The 15,933-nt window shown below is 41.9% G+C and overlaps 1 pseudogene; it reads left to right on the top strand.

Moving 5' to 3' along the window:
* Nucleotides 1-326: 326 nt before the first annotated feature.
* LOC141012041 (uncharacterized) lies at nucleotides 327-12,723 on the top strand (annotated as a pseudogene).
* Nucleotides 12,724-15,933: the final 3,210 nt, after the last annotated feature.

Here is a 15,933-nt window from a genome sequence, read left to right as displayed (position 1 = left end):
GTCCTGTGATGATGTTGACAGTACTGAGCTGTGTATGGATAAACTGCAAAAGGAGTGACATCTTCAGTATAACTGGAACAAGTTATTCTCTGATCATGCTCATTTTAACTATGTAAGATTTTGCTGGGCACCTTTAAGACTCTACTGGCCTGATGCACCTGCAACGCACCAACACACGAATAATGGGATGACTCAGTACAGCGAGTCAACACTACAGGATCCTCTCCGTTCACTCAAACCCCATGCACGCACAGTAGCAGTGAGAACATGTGTTGTCTTACCTTACTGCTGTGCTGGATCGGTGCGTAACAGCCTGTCAAGCAGCCATGAATGCATGTGCCAGCGCGTCAGTCTGTGTCCTGCAGGTTATCGCCGACCAAAAACAAATAAAGTCCCAGAAAGCCCGTGTGTGTCTGCGTGTGTGCGTGTGTGTGTGACAGCGCGTCTGCATGTGTGTACCGGTAATGTTGAGATAGCCACTCCTTTGACAGGAGGCAGGGCTGGAGGAGGCTGAGGAGAAAGAGACGACCCGCGGTGCGGATTCCGCAGTCATCTGTGATGTTCCCCTCGCCCCGCTCGCTCCTGTTTCTCACCCGACACCTCTGAACGTGAAGGTCGGCGATCATTCATGCATCCGTTCGCTGACACAACCAGAGCTGCCGAGTGCTGCTGCTTCCGATCGTCATAACTGAGAAGAGAAGAGGGAGGCAGGCGTCCTTGCTGCTGGGACGCTCGATCCTCACCGCGGAGCTGCTGCGGAGCCTCGGTGCCGATCGAGAGCAATTACCGACGGCGTCTGTCCAGCAGCAGCAGCAGCAGCAGCACCAGCAGCAGGGTCTCATGCTGCGGTGAAAAGCTGCATCACTCACTGTTCGATTAGTTTGCCTGGTTGTCCCGGGCTGAGCAGTGTTGTGTCTGCAGACAGAGTTTAATAACATTAAGCTTTTAGGCTATTTCAAATATAATGTCACACAACACATGCCAGGTTAAAACCACATCCAGTCACCGTTTACCATCCCTGTACTGGGAAACATTAGATGACCAGTGTTGGCACACGCCTGTAAATGTGTCAACCAAAAAGGCCAGAGGAAAATGCTCATGTAAGATTATGATCTCCATAGGATTGCACCACAAGGCCAGCATAAGCCTGAATCAGCATCCATTCCTGCTTTATGCTGTGTCATGTTCATATACAAGGGAGGATGTAGGATGTCCTTATTAATTTTTTGGAAAGAGTGTACACAACAACTCTAACTGGGCTGTTACTGTACCATATACTTAAATTCATCATCACTAATTTGACCCTCTTGTAAGACACATTCCTGTCACTTAATTGTCTTTCAGTTTCTTTAATGCATACGATTTTATCCTGGACCACAATGGCCCCACCCTTATGTGCATGGCATATGACAATGTCCTCATTCTTCATCGACTCAGCTGGAGCTTTTCTCTCTGACTCCAAGAGATCAGAAGGCAACATTTTTTTCTTTAGACTGTGCACACAAGTCCATAACATCTCTTTCCACTAAACTTACATAATGTCCTAGCCCAGGCCTTTAAAACACATTAAAATGATATTTTCATAGACACTGGCTACATGATGTGTCAGTCTGAGGCTGGCCTGGGAGTGGCACAAGGGAAAGAAGAGAGAGTGAGAGAGTCACACTTTCAGGCCACAGGGCAGGCATGGTTCCAAAGAGGCTGGACCTGTCACCTCTGTTTACCACTTTGCCCTCAAGTGTAATCACCTACAGGGGCTGATGCTAGACGGTGATACATACATTAATCCTGTGTCAGACTTTGCTATACCATTTGCACTGAGACTCCATTTCTTTGGATCGTATAAACAAACATTCGTGTGAAGGTTTCCACCCAATGACATCCATGATTTCAGAAATCAAAACTAAAATTAAAAAAAACAAAGAAACTAGAATGGCAGTCAGTAGAGCGCATACCTCCGCCAATGCAGAGTACTCAGTGCTCAGTTAGGATTTTAAAAGTAACTAAGTAGATTACATGGTGTAATACATACTTAGGTATGAGTAAAATTACAGATTTTGAAAAATACTAAGAAAGAAAGTACTAGTACCCCCAAAAATGACTTCATTAGTGATTTAAATAGTTCTAATTAGTGACTTCCACCCCTGATCATTTCCTAAGAAATTACCAAAAATGTTGAAAAGCAATGTATGAGAAATTGATAAAAAATTCCTGGATCTGTTTCTGGATCTGGATCCACGCCAAGTTAATGGGTTCTATTCTGGACCAAGACCCATCCTTAATTCAAGTTTTGTGGAAATCTGTTCAGTAGTTTTTGTGTAGTCCTACTGATAAATAGGTAATTGTCCAATATTTTACCAAAAACAAGCAGAAATTCAGTCTAAAACAGATTTAAACAGCAGAACTTGTGACTCTTGGAGGAAAACTCATCGTGAAGAAACACTGGGCTGATAGCCATAACAGTAAGATGCTACTCACTAATTAATGCATCAGTAACAATCTAATAATGTCATGCATAATAATGATCCATCAAAGGGGCCATTATTTTGCAGTTGTACCTTTAAATTGGATACTTTACTACATTTGCTGATAATATTTCTGTGTTTATACACTGTTGTCTTGATATTTTTACTTCAGTAGAAGAGCTGAATGCTTCCTCCACCCCTGCTGCTCTCGTCTGTGTGCCCGCTCACCTCTGCTCGTCAAGGAGAACTCAATTATCTTGTCAGTGACAAATGTCTCACTTTCCCCTCACAGCCAGATGTGTACAGCTCAGTACAGTACATCAGTGACCTGGAAAGGGCATGGAGCCGATGGCCTTCAAATGCCACAGGTATAAATTAAATTAGTGTGCACAGTGAACAGTCCTTATACTTTAAAACTGTATGAATTTAAAGCTTAATATCTTCATTTGACAACTTAGTGTGACCAAAAAATCTGGGTTCATTGAGGCCGTGCACACTACCTTTCTACTTTATGAGCATGTAGGAGAGGTTAGAATTCTTTAGTTTATGATAATAATGAGAAGAATTGGCCTGACATTAAACGCTAAGTGTACTCGAGGGATGAAAAGACCAGTTTCCAGTCTTTTTCAAAAGATGACATTGACTTCCTCACAGCACAAAGGCTCAGTAAACCCTTCTGCTACAGCTCCCATCACCACAACCAGAGATAAGTGCACCTGAGACATTTCCATTGTTACACAAAAGAGGCTGACCTTGCTTTACAAGCTGAAATCGGTGTCATGTCAGTTGTTATGGATGAAAAAATGTCCCACTTTTCAATGCAGCGTCTGCACATGAAGCCGTCTGCTGTCTGGCTGTATTAGAACAAATGGCAGGCTGACACCATGTGTTGACGAATAAGGACTCAGACTGTAGGGCAGGTGTTTATATGATTCATGTATAACAGTCCCACAGCTCCCCGGGTCTGACGTCACTTTTATAAACTTTACTTTCACTTTCTCTTAACGCTGTGACGCAGACAGTGTTTCTTCATGTGGACCTCATGTTGAGTAAGTTGGTCGTGAAGAGCTTTTATTGCTGCAGCTCCACTTACTGCCGACTGAAGGCAGTGAAGGAGGCCGAGACGAGCTGCTTCTCTCCCGCTGTCTGAGCCACAGAGTGCGGCTTCGCTCGGCCGGGAGAACAGTAGCTTGTGTCGGTGAATGGTCTGTATGTCTTCATACTAATGCTACAGGACTGATGTGGAGACAGTATGAGCTTCAGAGGGGTGTCACAGCTTTTTGGAGGCTCAGTACGTTCTTCACAAAGACAATGGACACAGCAAATAAAGCTGGACAGTCCCCCAACAGGAGATAGTCTTTAGTATTTACACACTCATTACAACAAGGGTGCAGCCATGTTGTAGACAGTGGGGGGCCCCGAATGAAACTCTCCCTCAGAATATTTTTTTTATTGCATTTCCCGCACTTCTTTGATATTTGTGAGTGCAGATTTGTACACTTTCAGATTAGTCTGGAGTGAAAGTACACTTTCTGTAACATGAACCCACCGCAGGGGTCAAGGGTCTTTACTCCTCAGCCACCTGGGAATTTTATTTTTAAATGATAGCTGCATCTGCAAACATTGTATGGACAGTAAATGAAGGAGAAAAACACGTAGTTCAAGTGGATCCCACAGGATTGCACCATGGTTGCAGATTGACGCGTGCAAAGACGACGAAATGTCCACTGTCCACAAAATAAAGGTGATTTATTACTTACAGTCCGTTGGCTGTCCAATGCCATACAACCACCAAGTACCACTTTCTCTGCAATGAGTCATTTGTTAATCATAGACAAAAGAAAATGTAACATTTCATTTGCAATCACTGCTGCACGGTCAAAAACTGTTTGCCTCTGCTCAGTCTGCAACCCTGCGATTACATGGTCTCTGCCTCCCTGACAGAGGCACCACTCCCTCAAGTTGTTTCAAAACAAAACAAAATATTAACAAAAATGGCTCTTACGCATACTTAGTGTTCAGAATACAGAGGCAATTCATCTTCTGACACCTTGGCAGCTACTGTATAGGCTATTTAACAGTGGTACGGTCTGACACATACACATGAGCTAGGATAAATACCATTAGATGATGATGCTTTGATTCTCATATTTGTAGTAGTGGTTCTTGTGTCACATTATCGCTGAGCCAAATTAATCTAACCTATCACATTATAAGTTGTATTGTTAAAAACATTTCAATTTGCCATAGAAGTGAAATTGAAGAGCAAAGTGGTGCAAAACTCACATGTAAACTGTGTTTGTCTGTATTATTTATCATATTTTTTTCTACAATGGAGAGGCTTTGATGCTTCCTCTGCTGATGCTGATAACGTGTTGGCAACCCTATGGCAACCCTGGGAGAGATGTTGTCAGAGGAGATGCTGACTGAGATTACGTGAACGTGAATTAGAATAACTGTAAAATTAATTTGTGGATATTTCTTACCTTTCCACTGATGATCTGAATAACCTACTGTTGCTCTGTGCTGTGTCTTGTCTGTCTGTGCACTGTGTCAGTGACCTCATCGCGCCGCAACGTTAACAGTTACGATTATTTTTTCAATGCGTGATAAAATCAACGTGTGGCTTGAGAGCCTGTAAAACGTAACAGTTGAGTCTCTTGGCCAGTGCATTAGAACTGGCAGTCTCAAACCATGCTGTTAAGCTAGCTCAGGTTACTATCACAGCACACGGAACGACGTGAGGTGGATCAGAACATTAGGAGATTTTCGGCTTCCTTAAAAGATATTAATGAATATCGCAATATTTGCTGCCATATGCAATTTTTCTTTGACAATATCTAACAGCTGTTATGTCATCTTCGGGCATTTATTTTGAAAAGAGAATGCACGTGGAACGTACATAGATATTGGGGAGGTCACTACAGGTTAATTGGCCTGATGTAGTGGCATGCACACAGCTCTTTAACATACAGACATGGAGAACTTAGTTTTCTAAGAAACCAGCTCACCAATTTGGCAATATTTTGGGTTTAAAGCGTGAGAAGATCTCATCCAAGCCTAGGGGACAACCAGATGTAATATTGGAAGGGGTGTTCACAGTAGGGTTGAGGGATAATAACGCAGTAATACAGTATCCGTGGGTATGTGGGCTATAAAATAAATGTCTTAAGAGTGTGTGTCCAGTTGTTGGTGTGATAAATCAGCTGCAGATTGTCGGATTAAGTCATTTTCTACAGAGTTTCTCTCAGTCCATTTGTGAGTCAGTGAATGCATCGCTTCAATTCACTGCAGCTCCATGATGTCATCTAGTGGACTGATAGTAGAAGTCAAGCAGCTGATGGTAGCTTCCTCTGCCTCATGCTGGTGTCTGACTGCATCCAGCGGACACTGATATAAAACTGACCATAAAAACCAAGAGGGAGGGAGCAGCTGATCTTTGCCAGGTGAAATTATGCAAAGGATGATTTCAGTTGATGTGCAGATGAATGATTTCTGTTTCCTCTCCAGATGAAAGTGTGTCTGAGTTGAGCAGCATGGACCAGTGTGAGGGCAAAGAGGAGGGAGTCCATTCTGGACCTGGACCTGGACCTGAGTCAGGCTGTCATCATCATCATCATCAACATTTATCAGACAAATGGTAAGTTGTTGTCAGTATTTAAACAGTGTTGGACAATATGAGCTACATTTGTCCTCATTGGATCCAGTCTGACCGGTTGTCCTTAAAATGTTCACGTTCTCCTAGAATGATTTCTAATGTGGTTTAAATGGAAGTTATGGAGAAAAAATACAATGTAAAGTTCAGCTTTGGACAACGTGAAGCTTCAGCAGTCTTACAGACTTACACAAGTCAAGTGGGGATCTTCCAAAGTCATTTTACTCTGAAATGGATAAATAACAGTTAACTTAGGATATTTGTGCTGAGACATGCAAACCATTAATCGGAGTTAACTCTGCTCAATAATCAGTCAGTTTTGTCCTGGTTCAGTCCTATATAACATGATCTTTCCTGAATCCTAACCCTACCCTGAATGGTTTTTGTACTTAAACCCAACCAGACCATAAGCAGAACTTTATCAAAACACAAGATTTCAACATATCCACTACTTCTGAAATGTACACATTTAAATATGAAACGTACAAATGTAACATATGTTTGGTTTGCAGAAAACAATTCCAGCATTTATTCTGGTTATTGGGTTTGTCTTCTTCAAACCTTACATCTGAAAGTGTGACCACACTATGATCAGTCTGTACCTCTGGGCTCAGGTTCAACATTGGACCTGGTTTGGTCCGGTATTCTCTGCAGTTTTAGTCCTGGTTTTGTCCAGTATTTAAATGAAAATGAAGCAATGATACACAGTTTGAAATCATCTAGCTTCATCTTTTATTGAACTTTGGTGAGTTGGTCCTTTTCTTGATGATAGCTGCTAGTTTCTCCTGTAACCTCTGTGTCTATGGCTCAAAAGTGAATTTCCATCCCTGGCGGGCTTCCTCTCTGTCTAACAGGATCTATGGGAGACCAGACCCTACTGGACCTGGACCTGATCCCAGCTGTGAGTCTGTGAAGAGTGACAGGTCAAGTGGTCGTCTCATTGATTTTAAAGGAGATCAACCCTCTGCTGCACAGAGGTAAACTGTTGATAACAATAAAATATAACTGATTCATGTTTTGCTCAGAAATCAGTCAATTTAGTCCTTGTTTGGTCCAATGTCTGATGGAAAAATAAGCCGATGATACACTGTCAGTGAGGTGAGACGGCTGCCAAGCAGCAGGCCTCTGTTCAAGACTAACAAACACATTTTTTACAAGATGTGGGCACATTTCTCGTAGTGTTTGTTGAGATTAAACCAGCCAAAACGTGATGTTTTCTGAACCCTAACCAAGTGGGTTTTGTGCCTTAATCTACTGTAACTAGACCATGAGCACAGCTTTATCACAACTTTAAATTGAAACACATAATTTCAAGATATCCACTACTTCTGAAATATACACATTTTAAATATGTAAATGTAACATATGTATGGTTTGCAGAAACAATGCCAACATTTCTTGTAGTGATTGGTTTTGTCTCCTTCACACCTCACATCTGTCCAATATTTGTATGAAGTATGAATTGATGATACACAGACTGAAATCATTCAGCTTCATGTTGTATCGCAGTTTTCTGTATTGATTGTTTTCTTGTTGGTAGCTGTTCGCTGCTTCTATGGACTCAAAAGTGAATTTCCCTCTCTGGTGGTCATCCTCTGTGCCCAACAGGATCTATTGGGGACCAGACTGTGCTGGATCTGGACCTGAACCCAGCTGTGTGTCCTGGAAGAGTGACTGGTCAAATGGTCATCTCATTGATTTGAAAGGAGAACAACCCTCTGCTGCACAGAGGTAAGCTGTTGATTACAATAAAATATGACTGATTCGTGTTTTAACTGTTATATATCCAGAAAGGTTTATTTTAAAAACCTGTGTGTTTGTTACCAGCATCGTTCTTATATTAACACATCTGAAAGCTGCCCAGTATAACCAGTCCTCACCTCTGGACTCCAGTTCAGCATTTTCTCCACACACGTTATGGCTGTTGTCTGATGGCTGCATCAGTATAAAACTGTGTTTTATTCAGGCTAACAGATGCTAGCTGCTAACAAAGACTACCCCTAATTCTACTGAATTCCTCCTTTAAATCAACATTTTCTAGTTTTGAGTCAACAGAAACTTGTCAGTGATAACAGCTAGACTTACACTGTCACTCACTTCACCGACTACAAGTTTACTGGGACACACTACCAATTTGTACTAGACAGGCAGCTGCCAATTAGCTTGTGTGAGCTCTGTGTTGCTGTCTATAGTATTAAAGGGTTCAATAAGAGCTGGATGGACTAAACCAGATAACCTGCTGAATCAAGACAGTAAAGTGAAAGCTGCACAGTGGGATCTGCAGTACGACCAACACTTTGTCAGAGAAAACCACCTGATTCAGTGTTGTCATCATTTTGACTTGAAGGAGGACCTTTGTGTTTGTCTCCTTGTGGACAGATATAATGTGTGCCAACTCTTAATGATTCCTTTACAGAGTCGACCAGGAGAGCTCAGATGTTCCCAGTCGTCAGTCTGCCCAGCAGCATCAAACACACCTGGACTCCATATTTATGGTGTGTACATGTACAACTACAATTAGATCTAGTCTCTTCACAATAATCTCCAAGCTGCACTTTGTAGACCAGTGGATTTTCAGTCTGTCCAGCATGGATCTGATGTTTGTTTCCATGACTTTGGTTTGATTGCGTCATTCACATAATATTCTGTTCCAGCTGCTGGAAGAGAACATTGTCATTTTTGTGAAGAACGAGCTGAAGACGATCCAACGGGTGCTGAGTTCAGATTACCAAGAATGCTTAGAGAGTCAGAGAGAGGATGAGGAGGTGTTGGATGGTGAGGCTGAAGAGCAGAGAAGGAGCAGCAAAGAGGCATTTCTGAAGATCACACTGCAGTTCCTGAGGAGAATGAAGCAGGGAGAGCTGGCTGACCATCTGCAGAGCAGTAAGAGGATTTCTCTAAAGATTGTACATGTTGAATAAATGAGACATTTAATAATGTCTCAACATATGTTCATATATGCATTCTTTAGGTTAATGAAATTGTCATCCTTGATTTATCACTAAATGATTTTATGTTTTGTACATTTGTTCAGAACATCATGCCGCAGTTTGTCAGCGTAAACTTAAATCTACCCTGAAGAGCAAGTTCCAGTGTGTGTTTGAGGGGATTGCTAAAGCAGGAGACCCAACCCAACTGAATCAGATCTACACAGATCTCTACATCACTGAGGGAGGGACTGGAGAGGTCAATGATGAACATGAGGTCAGACAGGTTGAAACAGCATCCAGGAAACCAGACAGACCAGAAACAACAATCAGACATGAAGACATCTTTAAACCTTTACCTGGAAGAGATGAACCAATCAGAACAGTGATGACAAAGGGGGTGGCTGGCATTGGGAAAACAGTCTTAACACAGAAGTTCACTCTGGACTGGGCTGAAGACAAAGCCAACAAAGACATACAGTTCACATTCCCATTCACTTTCAGAGAGCTGAATGTGCTGAAAGAGACAAAGTTCAGCTTGGTGGAACTTGTTCATTACTTCTTTACTGAAACCAAAGAGGCAGGAATCTGTGAGTTCAAAGACTTCCAAGTTGTGTTAATCTTTGACGGTCTGGATGAGTGTCGACTTCCTCTGGACTTCCACAACACTGAGATCCTGACTGATGTTACAAAGTCCACCTCAGTGGATGTGCTGCTGACAAACCTCATCAAGGGGAACCTGCTTCCCTCTGCTCGCCTCTGGATAACCACACGACCCGCTGCAGCCAATCAGATCCCTCCTCAATGTGTTGACATGATGACAGAGGTCAGAGGGTTCACTGACCCACAGAAGGAGGAGTACTTCACAAAGAGATCCAGAGACGAGAAGCAGGCCAGCAGAATCATCTCCCACATCAAGACATCACGAAGCCTCCACATCATGTGCCACATCCCAGTCTTCTGCTGGATCACTGCTACAGTTCTGGAAGATGTGTTGAAGACGACAAACAGAGGAGAGCTGCCCAAGACCTTGACTGAGATGTACATCCAGTTCCTTGTGGTTCAGTTCAAACTGAATAACGTCAAGTATGATGGAGGAGCAGAGACAGATCCACACTGGAATCCTGAGAGCAGGAAGATGATCGAGTCTCTGGGAAAACTTGCTTTTGAGCAGCTGCAGAAAGGCAACCTGGTCTTCTATGACTCAGACCTGACAGAGTGTGGCATCGATATCAGAGCAGCATCAGTCTGCTCAGGAGTGTTCACAATGATCTTTATAGAGGAGAGAGGGCTGTACCAGGAGAAGGTGTTCTGCTTCGTCCATCTGACCGTCGTGTCGTCTGAGGGAGCTGGACCTGAGTAACAACAACCTGCGGGATTCTGGGGCGAAGCTGCTGTCTGCTGGACTACAAAGTCTGCAATGTCGACTTGAAACTCTCAGGTCAGGATTCATCAACTGATTCAACCGATGAACATATAAAGATGGCATATTATGCACATTTTCAGGGTTATGTTTTTATTGCTGGATTTCTCATATTATATATATATATTATTATATATATATATACAGTGTTAAGTGTTGGAGCACTGTATGCCCCTCTGTCTGAGACACACTATTTTAACTCCTGTCACTCTAAGGCCCCCCTCCCAAAAAGCCCAGTCTGCTCTGACTTTACTTCTACTGTGAATATCATTAATGAACTGCTTCTAAACTGTAAACTTCACTGCCTCATGTCACCGCATGCTAGATAAGTAATATGATCCGTATTAGCCTCAGCTAGGGGTTTCACGACAACTAATTTTTACTAGTTGCCAGGTTAGCAGTCGACTAGTTGTAATGTAAGAAAGACGCAGAGAGAGGAGTTGTAGTGAACAATGAAAATTGTACTTTGTAATGCAGAAAGTTCTGGCATTCCACTGTGACATCTCCCACTTTATAGGACAACATTTCATAAACATAACAAGAAAATGAATAGCAATTTGATTATTCCAAACGAAAGAAAAACACATAGACGTACTGCATATTTTGGCACCTTAAATCTGTTTGGCACAATATATACACTAACAATGACCATCAGCATTTTACATCACATACTTTTTTTTAGCTGATGGAATAAGAACAGAAACTGAGCTCACCAAAAAAAAACAGCCAACTTAAAAACACAATAAATTCAGTAGGCTATATATAGAAAATACAGTCTGTTGTAAAAATTCAGAGTATTTCCAGTATACTGAGTATTTCCAGCATGTGTGAACGTGTCTGACACAGACAGTCCCCTGTTGTGTGCTGCATGTGTGAACAAACAAACGTATACAATATCCTGGTCTGATTTTCTGGATATTGTCCGGAGTTCAAATGTGAAAGGGGCTTTGGTCACGTTGTATAATCCTCAGGTCACATTTAATATCCTCTAATAAAATACTGTCTGTAAGAGTCTATCTATTGGCCTTGGTTGCCCTGGGAGACAGGTAGCCTTATCAGGACAACTGCCCTTACTAGTCATCCTCAGGAGACACAGAGGTGAGCTCGCTCTGAAAAAGACTTTTGACATATTAGTTTATGTTCATGTTCATGTTCATGTGAAGTTATTCTGACAGTAAGTATTACTGCTGAAATACACATCTGAGACATCACTTCAATACCAAACCATAGTAACATGAACATGCAGAAAACATGATGACACATGAAATGAGCTGTTTCTATCAGAGAAAGGTTTAGTGAGACTTGTGAGGTTTTGAAGGGAATCAGTCTTGGAGTCTGTCACTTGGTTTTATGGCAGAGGTCGGGAACCAACGGGTGCTTTTGTTGTAGGACTCTTAATGGAGACAGGATCATCTAAAAATAGGGTTGTGTGTGTTCTCAGATGGTGTCCTTGTCACACTCTGGAAATACAGAGTTGGAATTAGAGTTGGAGGTTTAGGGAGAACAGGGAGCGGCAGGCCTGATGTACATATTTTGTATATGCGTATAAGAGTCATGTAATGTCCATTTCAGGGTGGAGCCTAGTGGATTCCAATGGTTGGTGCCAGGTCTGAAGAAGTGTAAGTGTGTTTTTCATCTGAGTCAGGGAAACCAAGCAGCACACATTCAACCATCTTCAAACTGATGATATATTAATAACCGCCGCTATATTGTGTCTTGGTCTCTCCATCAGATTCCTGTGAACTCACAGTCGACCCCAACACAGTAAACGGAAAGATCAAACTGTTTGACACCTGTGTGACCTGTGTGGAGGAGGATCAGTCATATCCTGATCATCCAGACAGATTTAATGACAGCCCTCAGCTGCTGTGTGGAACTGGTCTGACTGGTCGCTGTTACTGGGAGGTCGAGAGTGGAGAAGTTTCTATATCTGTGAGGTACAAAGGAATTGGAGGGAAAAGAAACAGTAACAACTGTGGGCTTGGAGGGAATGATTAGTCTTGGGGACTGAAATGCCTAGGTGGTGATGGATACTCTGTCTGGCACAACGACAGAGAAACAGACTTCCCCTCCTCCTGCTCCTCCTCCGGCAGAGTTGCAGTGTATGTGGACTTTCCTGCTGGCACTCTGTCCTTCTACAAAGTCTCCGATGACACACTGGTCCACCTCTACACCTTCAACACCACTTTCACTGAACCTCTTTATCCTGGGTTTGGGTTCAGGTCCGGGTCAGTGTCTCTGTGTTCTGTGTAGGAGGGAGAGTCTCCTCCTGTCAGATAAAAATTCTCACTGCTCAACAGTTGAGTCTGTACAGGATCACAGTCACAAAAATCTTTCAGGTTATCGTAATGAATACATCGATGAACCTTGACTCTCCTCAGGGTGTGTGTTCCTCTGCGTTGGTGTGTATTGTTATGTGACTTTTGTCATGTCAAATTATGACTGTGTTAGGGCATGCATGATACACTGTATGTCTTTGTATTTCCCTTTAGGGCTGCATAGTTCTTGCTAAAATGTTTTTTCAACAAAAAAAACATTTATTGCACTCTTAGATACTCAAGTCTACAGGGCTTTCAGCAGATGACATAACATATATCAGAGTGCTGGACTTAAACATATATAATATCCAATATTAAAGTGCTGGGAGCTTAAATGATATGGCAAAGCACCGTATAGTGCTGGCAGTCTTCCTCTATAATCCCACTGGAATGTCATTCCTTTTTTTTTTTTTTTTTTTTTCTTAAATATCTGAATAATCTGTTTTTTTATGCTAGACTATTATCAATATTTACTATGTACCTATACACTGTAGACACAGACCTATGCATTGCCAATACCATCATCAGCATATGGTTGTCAGAGTATGTCCACTAGAGGGCATTTACACATTACCAAAAAACTTAAAACTGACAGCTCCCTTGATAAGTGATTATTAAGCTAGACACTGTTAAGCCCTGTGATGATGAAGAGGGATGCAACGCTTCTGATATTGTAATGTTAGCACACTGAATGTGAGATTGTGATTCAACTTTAGCATACCTGCCAACATGAGGCTGTGAAAAGTAGGCAGAGTTTTAGAGTATTGGCAAATCAGAATCTGCTTCGTCCAGAAAAGTCCGTTTATGGGATCAGATCGGCAGGGCACTGAATGTCGCTGGTGACTATTGTACTTTTATCACCGTACACGTTGTTAGCTCAGTCAACACTCTTTTAACTTACGTTAAGTTAGCTACCTAGCTAGACATTTCCAATCTTTTTCAAAAGATGACGTTGACTTTCTCACAACACAAAGGCTCAGTAAACCCTTCTGTTACAGCTCCCATCACAAAGACGACAGATATAAATGCACCTGAGACATTTCCATTGTTAAACAAAGAGGCTGACCTTGCTTGACAAGCTGAAATTGGTGTTGTGCCAATTATTATGCATGAAATAATGTCCCACTTTCCAATGCAGTATCTGCACTTGAAGCTGTCTGCTCTCTGGCTAGATACAGAGCTGATCACATTAAAAGGAGCTTCTTCAACAAACTCACTCGTGTATGAAGTATTAAAAAGGACTCATTAAACTGTACAGCACATGCACCACAGCCAAGTAAAGGCTTATTATACTACAATAATACAATTGTTATTAAAACTTGGTGAAAATTGTGTATTTTTGTACTTTTTTGTTTATTCTACAGCCTATATTTGTGATTTTACATCGCAACAAATTGGGATAAGAGTATTATACGGAACCATAACCTATATGTTCCTGTGTATGTGGTGAGGTAGGCTGACTTACAGTGTGGGGTAATTACAGGGGATATCAGCAGCCTGAGGTGGTTGAGGTTCATGTAGACAGACACTGTTGTTCCAGGAGGTAGAAAGCTTTTTTCATGATGACATTTCTACAGTAAATACAACTGAACCAAAAAGAACCAGGAATCTTCATCAGATGGCCTAAGCAGCAGCACAAGATGATCTCTTATATTATACATATAGATTGCAGTAATCTAAAAAAAATACTCAGTATTTGCTTTGATTTTAAATTGTCTTCATACTCTTAAAATCATATGCAGTCAGCTGAAATATACCTCTTAACCCAGTCTTCATTTTGTACATTTTTAATCACCAGTTATTGTCGCGTCCTCTGTACACAATCTGTGTCTCTGTGACCCATTAACATTTCTCACTCCCTTGTTTTGGGTCTCTTAGCTACCTTTCAAATCCCCTCACTCATTCTGCCAAGTTTAGAGTCTTTATTTCGTCCATTACGTTCAGTGTTTGCCAAAGCAGCAACAACAGAACCAAATGTTTTGCCTGATAATAGTTTGTTAGTCTCTGCATTAATTAGCCCTGTGTTTACTGTTCTGTGCCTGGGTGGACAAAAGTTGGCCAGCAAAGGTCCGACATTCACAGACCAAAGCTTCTAATACACCTAGACACATTTTCTTTTTCTTTTCTTTCTTTTGTTTTGATTACAATCCATCATCTTAAACTTCAAACATTCTTTCTGGGCTTAACTAGATTGGCGATTTTATTAGTCCTTCTGTTTTTGTTAATTCCCTTGCCACTTGTTTATTCACTGTATGTATACAACATAAATCATTCTTCAAATATACAAAATCACATGAATTAAAAAAACCTCCATTCCTATACACAGGATGACAAAGTTTGAATGATATGGGAACAGTCACACACTCAGATTCTTTAAGTAAATAAATACCTGGGAAAAAGTCCCTCTGCTAGTCACTCTGACTAAGGTCAAAATAGCTGTCAGGTGTCCCTCTGGCTTTCAGAGAGCTGAATTGTCAGCTCAGAGCTGAACAAGGAAAGCTGGGACAGGTGCCAACAGAAGTCAGACCCGACGAGGTTGAGTCCCCTTAAAATAAGCTGACCCAACCAGCACCGACCCACTGAAATATGTTTTATCGCCTCTATGAATGCCCACATCTGCTTTTTGTTGCTCACTGGAAGATTTGGAAGGCTGCTGTGATATATGGGTGCATAGGAGCAGAAGACACAGTTTCACAACATGCACACGCCTAAACACACATTCACCTGCAGCAGCAGCCAGGAATGATCACAAGCCCAACACTGCCCTCCAGTGGAATTATTAAGAAACAAACCCTCAAATTCTGTTAAAAGTGGGATTGAGTTCAAGGCAGGTCACGGATTATTTGACTGATTCCTCATGAGAACAGTCTTATTAAACCAATTGGAAGAGAACTTTGTTTCATCCACAAAGCCTCAGACATGACATCCACCACATCAATGAAGATCATCCCGAGCCTTTAACATTCTCCAGGCATCCACTCCCTCACCCAACGGAAATACCACCTTAGCCACTGTGAGCCTTTTTCTGTTTAAAGCATCATATTTTTTTTATCTGTTTGTGTGATGGAAGGCGCATACTTCCAGAGAGCGCTCACGCCAATAAAGCCATGAAGTAATGACGGAAATCTGGAACGCTGACGCAAAA

Source organism: Pagrus major, chromosome 17 (assembly GCF_040436345.1).
Source record: "Pagrus major chromosome 17, Pma_NU_1.0".
In the NCBI taxonomy this organism is placed as follows: Eukaryota; Metazoa; Chordata; class Actinopteri; order Spariformes; family Sparidae; genus Pagrus; species Pagrus major.
This window is presented reverse-complemented; position numbering and strand designations above follow the sequence as displayed.